The sequence below is a fragment of the Nomascus leucogenys genome, chromosome 17 (assembly GCF_006542625.1).
Source record: "Nomascus leucogenys isolate Asia chromosome 17, Asia_NLE_v1, whole genome shotgun sequence".
Lineage (NCBI taxonomy): Eukaryota > Metazoa > Chordata > Mammalia > Primates > Hylobatidae > Nomascus > Nomascus leucogenys.
The window spans coordinates 91,170,239-91,181,240 of record NC_044397.1 but is presented as its reverse complement, the minus strand read 5'-3'; the positions used below and the strand labels follow the sequence as shown (position 1 = coordinate 91,181,240).

At 55.9% G+C, this 11,002-nt stretch overlaps 1 protein-coding gene across 2 annotated transcripts in view; it reads left to right on the top strand.

The window, feature by feature from the left end:
• Positions 1 to 298: 298 nt before the first annotated feature.
• The window catches only part of TNFAIP8L1 (TNF alpha induced protein 8 like 1), a 16,364-nt gene continuing 5,660 nt past the window's right edge, over positions 299 to 11,002 (top strand). Inside the window, exon 1 of one of the 2 annotated variants that reach the window (XM_012503472.2) lies at positions 299 to 417. The gene's annotated coding sequence lies outside the window, so the exon portion shown is untranslated. Of the gene's footprint in view, positions 418 to 801; positions 945 to 11,002 lie in introns of those variants that run through there. The other variant, XM_030795977.1, reaches the window with a different exon arrangement.

Genomic DNA, 11,002 nt, shown 5'->3' with positions numbered 1-11,002 from the left:
ACGACAGCCTCGCCCCCGCATCCGGGCCCCTTCGCGATTCCGGAGGAATCCCCTTGAGCCGCCTGACCCCGCCCCAGGCTCCGCCCCTTCCCCCACCTCCTCCCATCGCAGTGCCCTGCTCCCATTGGCCTTTTCGTACATTGCCCGCCCTGTCATTGGCTAATCCCGAGCGCTTGGCCCGCCCCCTCATGCCTGGCAACTCTCCAGTCCCCTCCGCGCGGGCGGGGCGAGTGGAGGGCGTGGTCTGCCGAGGGGCCAGGCGAGTGGAGGGCGGGGCCGCGCTGCCCGCCCCGCCCCGGCCCCGGCCCCGGCTCCGGCTCCGGCGCTGCTCCCACCGCCGCGGCAACGGCCCCGGCCCACGGAGGCGGCCGGACGGACCCCCGACGGTTGGACGTACGGACTCTGCTCCGAGAGCAGGTGAGCGCGCAGTGCCGGGGCGCCCCCCATTTCAGCGCATCCCGGGGCCACCTGGCCGCCCTCTGTCTCTCCCGCCCCTTAATGCTTCTGCACCCCAACGCCTGTCCGTCTGCATTCCTGCCTCAGTTTCCCTCTGTCTCTCTGTCACTCTCGCTGTATAGGTTGGGGGAGACAGGTTGAGTCTCAATTGCCCCCGTTGGCGTGGGGCTTTGCTCTGGGACCAGCACCCCCATCCCCCATGTGGGCTCTAGTGGACTCTGCCCCCTTTAACTTCAGGGCGCAGGTGCTCAGGCCAGATTCCAGAACCCTGAGGGCATTCCAGGGGGTGGGCAGCTGGGCCAGCCGTGCGGAGGTGGGCATGACTGTAGCTTCTGGCTAAACCAGGCATCGGTCCAGGCATCGGTGGCGGGGAGCCAGGCCTAGGCCAGCCCGGGCCCACCCAGACTGGCCCCTAACGAGCTCCCAAGTGGCCTGTGGGGCCTTGACCTCAGTTTTGCCAGCTGTGAACTGGGACCGTCGCTGCTAAGGTAATTAGCAGGTGATCTGAAGGACATCTGTCGCCTCCTGGCCTTTTCTGTGAAGTCGAACTAGGCCCATTTCCTGGGATGGTAAACTAAAGCCTAGAAAGAGGCCAATGCTTCCAATGTTTGGCCAGGGAACTGGGGGCAGAGGCAGGACAGAATCTGTTTTCTCTGCATCCTCACATTTCCCAGCACCTTCTCTAAGGTGGGGGGAAGGGCTGGTGGAGGGGCAGCCCCAGGTGTAAACAGGCCGCCAGAGTTTATTTCCTGAGCCAGTCCCAGCTCAGCTGGGGGTGATGAACGCCTTGGGAGGCCCCAGCAGGGCCAGCCCAGTGGTGGCGGAGCTTGGACCAATCTAGGTTTGAGCTCTGCCACCCGCATGATATCTTGAACCAGTTTTTCAATTCTGCGGAGCCTCAGTTTCCTCATCTGTAAAAGAGGAGTGGGTCGTAACTCCCCGAGTTGAGGGCTGCTGGGGGATCAGATGCAGGAATACAGGCCCTGCTCATAACCCGCCTGACTCTCGCTGTGGCTCTGCCCCAGTCACACTGGCCTCCTCCTGTTCCTCCAACACCCCAGGCAAGGTCCTGTCTCAGGGCCTTTGCATGGGCTGTGCCCTCTGCCACTACGGCAGGTCCGAGGGCGCCAACTTTGAAACATAACAAGCTCCCTGGATGGGCTGGGCCCCGGACCTGCACAGGCAAGGGCTGGGAGGGGCAGAGGAGGGGCCGCTCACGGACGCTGTACCTATGGAAACGGTGAACAAAGGGCTGTCTCCAGCCACACAAACACCTGGGTGAATCGGGCACTGGCCAGAGGCTGGAGCAGCCTGGGATACAGGTGGTGGGTGAGTGCCTGGACCCCTGCGGGGAATACGGGGCCGGGGTGGACTTGAACCCTGCTCTGATGGTGGGGTGGCTCTGCAGACGGGTGCAGGTCTGAGGCCCCGCGGTATGGCCCTTCCTGCTGTGTGGCCTTGGACCGACGGTCAGGTGCCCCCAGAGCCTCCGTTTCCCCATCCCCGTTCCCCCCGGGGTCAGCCCAGTTGGGTGAGGGGTCTTTTGATTGCTTGACAATTCAGTATGGTGGGTTCCGGAGGCCTCAGTGTCCCTGTCTGTCCAATGGGGCCACGAAAGGGTGCCTTGAGGACAAAACTCCAGCTGTTGACAGGGAAACACTCCTCCCAGAGAGACGTCAACGCTAAAAAATGACTCACACTTGCCCAGGTACAGCCTCTGGTGTTACAGACGGGGAGCGGGGCAAGGAGGCAGAGCGAGAGGCAGGAACTGCCCAGTTCCACAGCGTGCCTGCCCCTTCCCAGCATCTCCCAACACCACTCAGGACCCCTCCCTGGAATCACACCCGCTCGAGCTTTGATGCAGGGACCTCTGGCAGAGTTCTTGGGATCTTGTAAATCCCCAGCTTCTAGGCCTCAGTTTCCCCATCTGTCCAATGGGGCTGGTCATCTCCTTTTTCTTGTGGGGCTGAGATAACTGGGGGGAGGGAGGGTGCTTTGAGGGGTGGGGGAGATTCAGTAAGACATTGTCAAAAGCCCGAGGAGGGGATTACAGGACATAGTACTTCTAGAAGCTTCCTAAGGCTTCGATCCTTCCCCTCTGGGGTGGGCTCTGGGAGAGAGGAGACTTGAACCCCAAATGTGCCATTGACTAGGATGAGGAAAGGATTGCGCTAGGTTAAAGGCTGGGTTCAAATTCTGATTCTGCCACATCACTGCTTTAGAAACAGGCAAGCTCCTGACCCTCTCTGACTCAGTTTCCCTATAACCCAAAACTTGCAGGTCCATCTAGAGAATTTCCCAGCCTGGGCAACATGGTGAAACCCTGTCTCTACTTAAAACAAAGAAAAAAAAAATTAGCCAGGTGTGGTGGCGCGGGCCTGTAGTCCCAGCCAGAGTGGGAGGTTGAGGCTGCAATGAGCGGAGATCATGCCACTGCACTTCAGCCTGGGCGATGGGAGTGAGACCCTGTCTCAAAGAAAAAGAAGAGAATTGGCTGGGCGCCATGGCTCACGCCTGTAATCCCAGCACTTTGGGAGGCCGAGGTGGCCAGATCACCTGAGGTCAGGAATTTGAGACCAGCCTGGCCAAGAGGGCAAAACCCTGTCTCTACTAAAAATACAAAAATGAGGCGGGCATGGCGGTGAGTGCCTGAATCCAGCTACTCAGGAGGCTGAGGCATGAGAAACACTTAAACCCAGGAGGCAGAGGTTGCAGTGAGCCGAGATCGCACCACTGCACTCCAGCCTGGGTTGACAGAGTGTGAGACTCCGTCTCAAAAAAAAAAAATTTAAAATATACACATAAAATAAGTAAAACACATGGGGGATCTGGGAGGGCCTCCTGAGGAGGGGCCATGTAAAAACCCAGACCTGGATGACAAGAAAGAAACAGCCCTGTGGAGACCTGGGGGAAGAGCAGCTCAGGCAGAGGGCACAGGTTGTGTAAAGGCCCTGGGGCAGGTTGGCGCCTGGCATGGTGGAGGAGCAGCAAGGAGGCCCATGGGGCTGGAGCAGTGAGGAGGAGGAGGGAGGGAGGAGGGGAGGGGAGGGGAGGCAGGGAGGGGACAGGGCAGGGTGTGCAGGATTTTATGGGCTGCCAGGAACACTTGGCTTTGACCCCAAGGAAGGTGGGAGCCATGGAGGGTGGTGGGCAGGGGAAGGAGGGAACCTGACTCGTACTCACAGGCACCCGTTGGCTGCTACAGGGAGGATAGACAGGGGCATGGGGATAGATGGTGCCGAGGGACGAGGGGACCAGGATGGAGGCTGTGGGGGAGATAAGAAGCGGGTTGCGTTAGGCCAGGCACGGTGGCTCATGTAATCCCAGCACTTTGGGAGGCTGAGGCAGGTGGATCACCTGAGGTCAGGAGTTGGAGACCAGCCTGACCAACATGGTGAAACCCCGTCTCTACTAAAAATACAAAAATTACTCAGGCATGGTGGCGCGTGCCTGTAATCCCAGCTACTCAGGAGGCTGAGGCAGGAGAATCACCTGAACCCAGGAGGCAGAGGTTGCAGTGAGCCAAGGTCGTGCCGCTGCACTCCAGCCTGGGCAACAGAGTGAGACTCTGTCTCAAAAAAAAAAAAAAAAAGAAGTAGGTTGCGTTGGGACACATTTATGGGCTGGATGCACCTCCTGCCAGGTGATCCTAGAATCCTCTGCACTGTGAGAACCTATTGCTTGGGCTGAGGCAAGCCTGTCCCCTCCTCTGCAGAGTCATGGGCTGTGGGTAACCGATAATTCATGTTTGGCCCTCGAACCCTTTCTCCAGTGGAAATCTGGCCACAGTAGAAAGTGTCCAGGCTCCCTGCCACAACCCAGCAGGCAGCTGGCCCCTACCCATCCATGGGGTGGTCCTGAGGGTTCTGGGGAACCCAGTTTGAGAACAACTGATGTCACCCCCAACTTGGGCCAACAGATTCCCCTCTCTCTTTTGCCATAACTAAAATGGACACTGGCCAAGTGTGGCGGCTCACGCCTGTAATCCTAGCATTTTGGGAGGCTGAGGCAGGAGGATCGCTTGAGCCCAGGAGGAGACCAGCCTGGCCAACGTGGCAAAACCCCATCTCTACTAAAAATACAAAACTTAGCCAGGCATGGTGGCAGGTGCCTGTAATCCCAGCTATTTGGAAGGCTGAGGCAGGAGAATTGCTTGAACCCGAGAGGTGGAGGTTGCAGTGGGTTGAGATCGCGCAACAGAGCGGGACTCCGTCTCAAAAAATAAATAAAAAACAAAATTGGCCAGTCACAGTGGCTCATGCCTGTAATCTCAGCACTTTGGGTGGCTGAGGCGGGCGGATCACCTGAGGTCAGGAATTCGAGACCAGCCTGACCAACATGGAGAAGCCCCGTTTCTACTAAAAATACAAAATTAACCGGGCGTGGTGGCGCATGCCTGTAATCCCAGCTACTTGGGAGGCTGAGGCAGGAGAATCGCTTGAACCCAGGAGGCAGAGGTTGCAGTGAGCTGAGATCACGCCATTGCACTCCAGACTGGGCAACAAGAGTGAAACTCTGTCTCAAAAAAATAAAAATAAAATAAAATGGACACTGGCCAAGTGTGGCAGCTCATGCCTGCAATCCCAGCACTTTGGGAGGTCAAGGCGGGAGGATCACTTGAGCCCAGGAGTTCGAGACTAGCCTGGGCAACATAGCAAGACGCCATCTGTACAAAGAAAAAAAAAAAATAACCAGGCATGGTGGCACATACCCGTAGTCCCAGCTACTCAGGAGGCTGAGGTGGGAGGATCACTTGAGCCCAGGAGGTCGAGGCTATGGTGAGCTATAATGGTACCACTGCACTCCAGCCTGGGCAACAGAGTAAACCTTGTCTTAAAAAAAAAAGAATAAATAAAAATAAAATGGACACCAACTTGCAAGGCCTGAGTCATGGATTTTTTTTTTTTTTTTTTTTTGAGACAGAGTCTCACTGATGCAGCCTCCCGAGTAGCTGGGATTACAGGGTTGTGCCACACACTGTTAATTTCTGTATTTTTAGTAGAGATGGGGTTTCACCATGTTGGCCAGGCTGGTCTTGAACTCCCAACCTGAGGTGATCTGCCCACCTCGGCCTCCCAAAGTGCTGGGATTACAGGCGTAAGCCACCGTGCCCAGCCTGTGAGTCATGGGTCTTAAAGGGCTTGGTGCAGTGGGACCCTGGGAGTTGGTGGGATGAGGCCTGGGATCACTGGCCTCGGTGGGAAGAGGCCTGAGGCCCCCCTGGGCCCCTGGAGCGCAGCCGGGGCTGAGACAAGACAGATGGAGCCGCTGGCGTGGCCCTGCTGAACAGATCCATCAATTATTGACACTCTCTGTGAGGGGCATGAAGAATTCATGGGACAGGGGTGGGGATGGCAGGGACTTGTGACGTAATTGCAGCCAGCTCACCAGAGCCACCTCCTGTGTTTTCAGGAATTTTGCCATCTGGTAGTTAAACGCAGCCATTATTTAACGTGGGAGAATATAAACTTATAGTTAAGGCTGGGTGTGGTGGCTCTCACCTGTAATGCCAGCAATTTGGGAGGCCGAGGCGAGTAGATCACTTGAGGCCAGGAGTTCGAGACCAGCCTGGCCGACATGGCCAAACCCCATCTCTACTAAAAATACACAAATTTGTATTTTTGTACAAATAAAAATACACCAGCCGGGTGTGGTGGCACGCACCTGTAGTCCTAGCTACTTGGGAGGCTGAGGCTGAGGCAGGTGAATCACTTGAACCTGGGAGGCAGAGGTTGCAGTGAGCTGAGATTTGGCCACTGCACTCCAGCATGGGAGACAGAGCAATACTCCATCTCAAAATACATACAAACATATATACAGACAAACATACATACATATATACATAAACTTATAGTTAAATAAAGTACATTTAAGCCGGGGGTGGTAGCTCATGCCTGTAGTCCCAGCACTTTGTGGGGCTGAGGCAGGAGGATCTGTCTCAAAAAAAAAAAAAAAAAAAGAATATAGGGACCAGGGGAAGAGTCAAGGGAGCCAGAGCCAGGGAGTTGGTGCCTGGTCACTCATTTTACAGATGGGAAAGCTGTCCCCGTGCACGGGGCCTGCCAAGGGTCACAGCAGGGAGACCTCAGAGCTGTGGATGGACCTGGACAGAGGCTGTGGACAGGGCTGAGGCCTCCTGGCTGTTCCTGTAACAAGCGTGACACAGCCCTGCCCCAGGGCCTTTGCACAGGCTGTGCCCTTTGCCTGGAGCATCTTCCCGCAGACCCTGTCATTGCAGGCCCAGTTCAACCGGCCCAGCCCCTCCCTAGAGAGGCCCTCCTGGTTACCCTGAACTTCATCCCCCGCCCCCATGGCCCATATCTCTCTTCCTGAAATTAACTTGTTTGTTTCTATTTATTGGTTACTGGCACCTCCTCCTTCCAGCAGGGGAACAGTTTTTGCACCCAGGCTGGAGTGCAGTGGCGCAATCTCGACTCCCTGCAACCTCCGCCTCCCGGGTTCAAGCGATTCTCCTGCCTCAGTCTCCTGAGTAGCTGGAATTACAGGTGCTCGCCACCACGCCCGGCCAACTTTTTTTTTTTTTCAGTTGAGTCCAGGTTTCACTATGTTGGCCAGGCTGGTCTTGAACTCCTGGCCTCAAGTGATCCTCCTGCCTCTGCCTCCCAAACTGCTGGGATTACAGGCATGAGCCACCGCACCTGGCCAATCATTGTTTTAAAGTGTACAATTTATAACCAGAAAGGTATGTGACCATCATAAATTTCTGGAATCTCTAATTCCAGAACATTCCGTTACCACTCACCCCAAAAAAACCTGGTTCCCAATTTAGCAATCGCTTTCCATTTTCCCCTCTTCCAGTTTCCAGCACCCGTGAATCCGCTTTCTGCCCCTGTGGACAGGCCTCTCCTGAACGTTTTTTGTTTTTTGTTTTTTTTGAGATGGAGTCTCGCTCTGTCGCCCAGGCTGGAGTGCAGTGATGCGATCTTGGCTCACTGCAAGCTCCGCTTCCCGGGTTCACGCCATTCTCCTGCCTCAGCCTCCCGAGTGGCCGGGACTACAGGCGCCCGCCACCGTGCCCGGCTAATGTTTTGTATTTTTAGTAGAGACGGGGTTTCACCGTGTTAGCCAGGCTGGTCTCGATCTCCTGACGTTGTGATCTGCCCGCCTCGGCCTCCCAAAGTGCTGGGATTACAGGCGTGAGCCACCGCGCCCGGCCCTTCCTGAACATTTCATAGAAGTGGGATCACACACTGTGTGGCCTTGTGTGTCTGGCTTCTGTCACTGGGAATGATGTCCTCAAGGTGCATCCACGCTGGAGCTTGTGTGTAAGCCTCGCTCCTTTTATGGCTAGAGAACATTCCATTGTTTGGACGGATCTCATTGTGTTTATTCATTCACCCATTAATGGACATATGGACATCTGAGTTGCTTCCACTTGCAGGCTACCCTGGGTCATGCTGCTGTAAACCATGACGTGCAAAACAAGTGTTTGCATGGTGTATGCTTGCGTTTCTCTTGGGTAGATCCCCCAAAGTGGAATTGCTGGGTCCTATGGTAACTCCGTGTTTAGATGTCTGAGGAGCCGTCAGACTGTTGTTTTTTTTTTTTTTTTTGTGACGAAGTCTCACTCTATCACCCAGGCTGGAGACCTCAGCTCACTGTCACTGCAACCTCCACCTCCCGGGTTCAAATGATCCTCCTGCCTCAGCCTCCAGAGTAGCTGGGATTACAGGTGCCTGCCACCATGCCCGGCTAATTTTTTGTATTTTTAGTAGAGATAAGGTTTCACCATGTTGGCCAGGCTGATCTCAACTCTTCACCTCAGGTGATCTGCCCACCTCAGCTTCCCAAAGTGCTGGGATTACAGGCGTGAGCCAGTGCACCTGGCTTTTTTTTTTTTTTTCCTTTTGAGACAGGGTCTTGCTCTGTTGCTCAGGCTGGAGTGCAGTGGTGTGATCATAGCTCACTGCAGCCTTGACTTCCTGGGCTCAAGCGATTCTCCCCCTCTCAGCCTCCCGAGTACCTGGGACCACAGACCCCCGCCACCATGCCCAGCTAATTAAAAACAATTTTTTTTTTTAGAGATGGGATCTTGCTGTGTTGCCCAGGCTGGTCTTGAACTCCCCAGTTCAAGCACTCCTCCCGCCTTGGCCTCTTAAAGAGTTGGGATTACAGGTGTGAGCCACCTTGCCCGGCCCAGATGATTTTGTAATGAGGAGGCAGCTTGGGGTCTAGAAGGCCAGGGCCCCAGCAAGGCAGGGATGGGATCTGTTTTGATGCCTGCTGTATCCCCAGTGCCTTTGTGGTCTCTTCTGCAAAACAGGCACCCTGGCCAGCGCCAGGTGGGAATGACGAATAGGCACAGGTCGCTGGCTCAGGACACTAGGGTATGGTTACAAGCTTCTGCCCCAGGACAGCTGGTGCTCCATAAATGTTCATTGAGCCACTGAATGGGTGTTAACACCTGAATCCCAGAAGCTGTAGCGGGCTGTGTGTGCTTGTGACGATGGCGGGGTGCCCTGGCATTTGGAGGGCGATGCCCCTAGGCCCCAGGCAGTCCCTAGGAAGGCCCCTGCCCTGTAAGGGCTGATGCGGCCGCTACACCGCCTCCTGCAGGAAGGAAGACCCAGGTTTATTTTGGTCCTCGTCCTGTTCCCCTGGGAGAGCAGTCATCCTCCTGTCTGGCTGCCTGGATGGGAGCGTTTCTGGCAGAACAATGGGTCAGGGAGGAGGAAGGGGAAGGCCAGGCAGCTGGGCTGCCCCAGGTGTCAGCAGGTCCTGGGGCTGCCCTGGCCGTCTTAGGAGTGTGGGGGCCAGGAAGGGAGGCCACAGCTGCTTGCCCCCCATCCCTCTTCCTGTTGGCCTTGCAGGGGGTGGGGGTTGCTCTTGGGAGCCCAGGCCCTTCCTGAAGCTGTAAACAGGCCTGACTCCCCTCCGGAATCAACTTCTCCAGCCTCAGGACTTGCAGATGGGAAAGTCAAGGCCCACAGAGGGGCACAGCCCTGCCTGGGGTCACGCAGCTCCCGAGATGGGCAGAAAGGCGTGGGCTCCAGGGCCGATGAGGTCCAGGAACCTCATCCCCAGATGCAGAGAAAGGCCTTATCCTCTTCGAGCCCCCTCGGTTTATTCATATATGAACTGGGGAGGCTGGACCCAGGGGCTCGGGAGACCCCTCTTCGAATCTGCAAACATCCTTTTTTTTTTTTGAGATAGGGTTTCGCTCTTGTTGCCCAGGCTGGAGTCCAGTGGTATGATCTCACCTACTGCAACCTACGCCTCCTGGGTTCAAGTGATTCTCCTGTCTCAGCCCCCCAAGTAGCTGGGATTACAGGCGTCCGCCACCATGCCCAGCTAATTTTTGTATTTTTAGTAGAGACGGGGTTTCACCATGTTGCCCAGGCTGGTCTCGAACTCCTGACCTCAAGTGATCCACCCGCCTCGGCCTCTCAAAGTGCTGGGATTACAGGTGTGAGCCACCACACCCAGCCATGTGTGTCTTTTTTTATTTTGTTTTTGAGACGGAGTCTCACTCTCACCCAGACTGGAGTGCAGTGGTGCGATCTCGGCGGCTCACTGCAAGCTCCGCCTCCCAGGTTCAAAGTAATTCTCCTGCCTCAGCCTCCCACGTAGCTGGGATCACAGGCACGTGCCACCACACCTGGCTAATTTTTTGTATTTTTAGTAGAGACGGGGTTTCACAGTGTTAGCTAGGATGTTCTCAGTCTCCTGACCTCGTGATCCTCCCGCCTCGGCTTTCGAAAGTGCTGGGAATTACAGGTGTGAGCCACCGCACCCGGCCAACTTTTCTTTTTTGCACAGAGAATCTCACTGAGATAGAACTAGGTCTGCAAGTTCACAGAGCTGAGGTGGGCACGGAAGGGTAGAATTCCAGGCAGTGGTTGCAGCCTCTCGTCCAGAGGAAGCTCACAGCTTAGGGGGCATTGCGGTTTGGTCACAAGGTTCTGCCCCAGGACAAAGTTAGTTCCGATCTTCCCCATATTTCAGATGGGGAAACTGAGGCACATTGTTGTTAAGTTGCTTGCTGCAGAGGCCAGAGCTGGGAGCAGACCCTAAATATCAGGGTTGCCCTCTAAGACTCACGGCCAGTTGAGGGTGTTAGGTGGTGAAGGCAGAGGGAGTTGGGGTTCAAGGGTGTTGGGAGCCAGTGGTTACTATATTGCTGTGTGGCCTTGGGGAAGTGGCTCAGCCTCTCTGAGCCTTTGTGGTCTCTTCTGCAAAACAGGCAACCTGCCTAGTACACGGTGGTGATGACGAAGTGAGCACACATCGCTGATTCAGGGCCTGCCACGTGGCACTGAGTCAACAGCACCCCTCTTCTGGCCCAGGCCTGCGCAGAGCCAGGGTCTGGTGACCGAGGTCGGAGGGCAGGGGCGGCCCATCCAGTAATTCCCATGCCTGCCCTGACCTCAGAGGGCGGCCGAGGGTTTGGAACTTTTCCCGGAGTCTGAACTCACACAAAGACCAGCTTTGTGGGGGCTCCTGGGGTAGGTGGGTGCCCACATGGCATTCCAAGGCTGGCAGCCTGGCGCTAGGGTGGGAGTGGAGGCTGAGCAGGGCCTGGGGC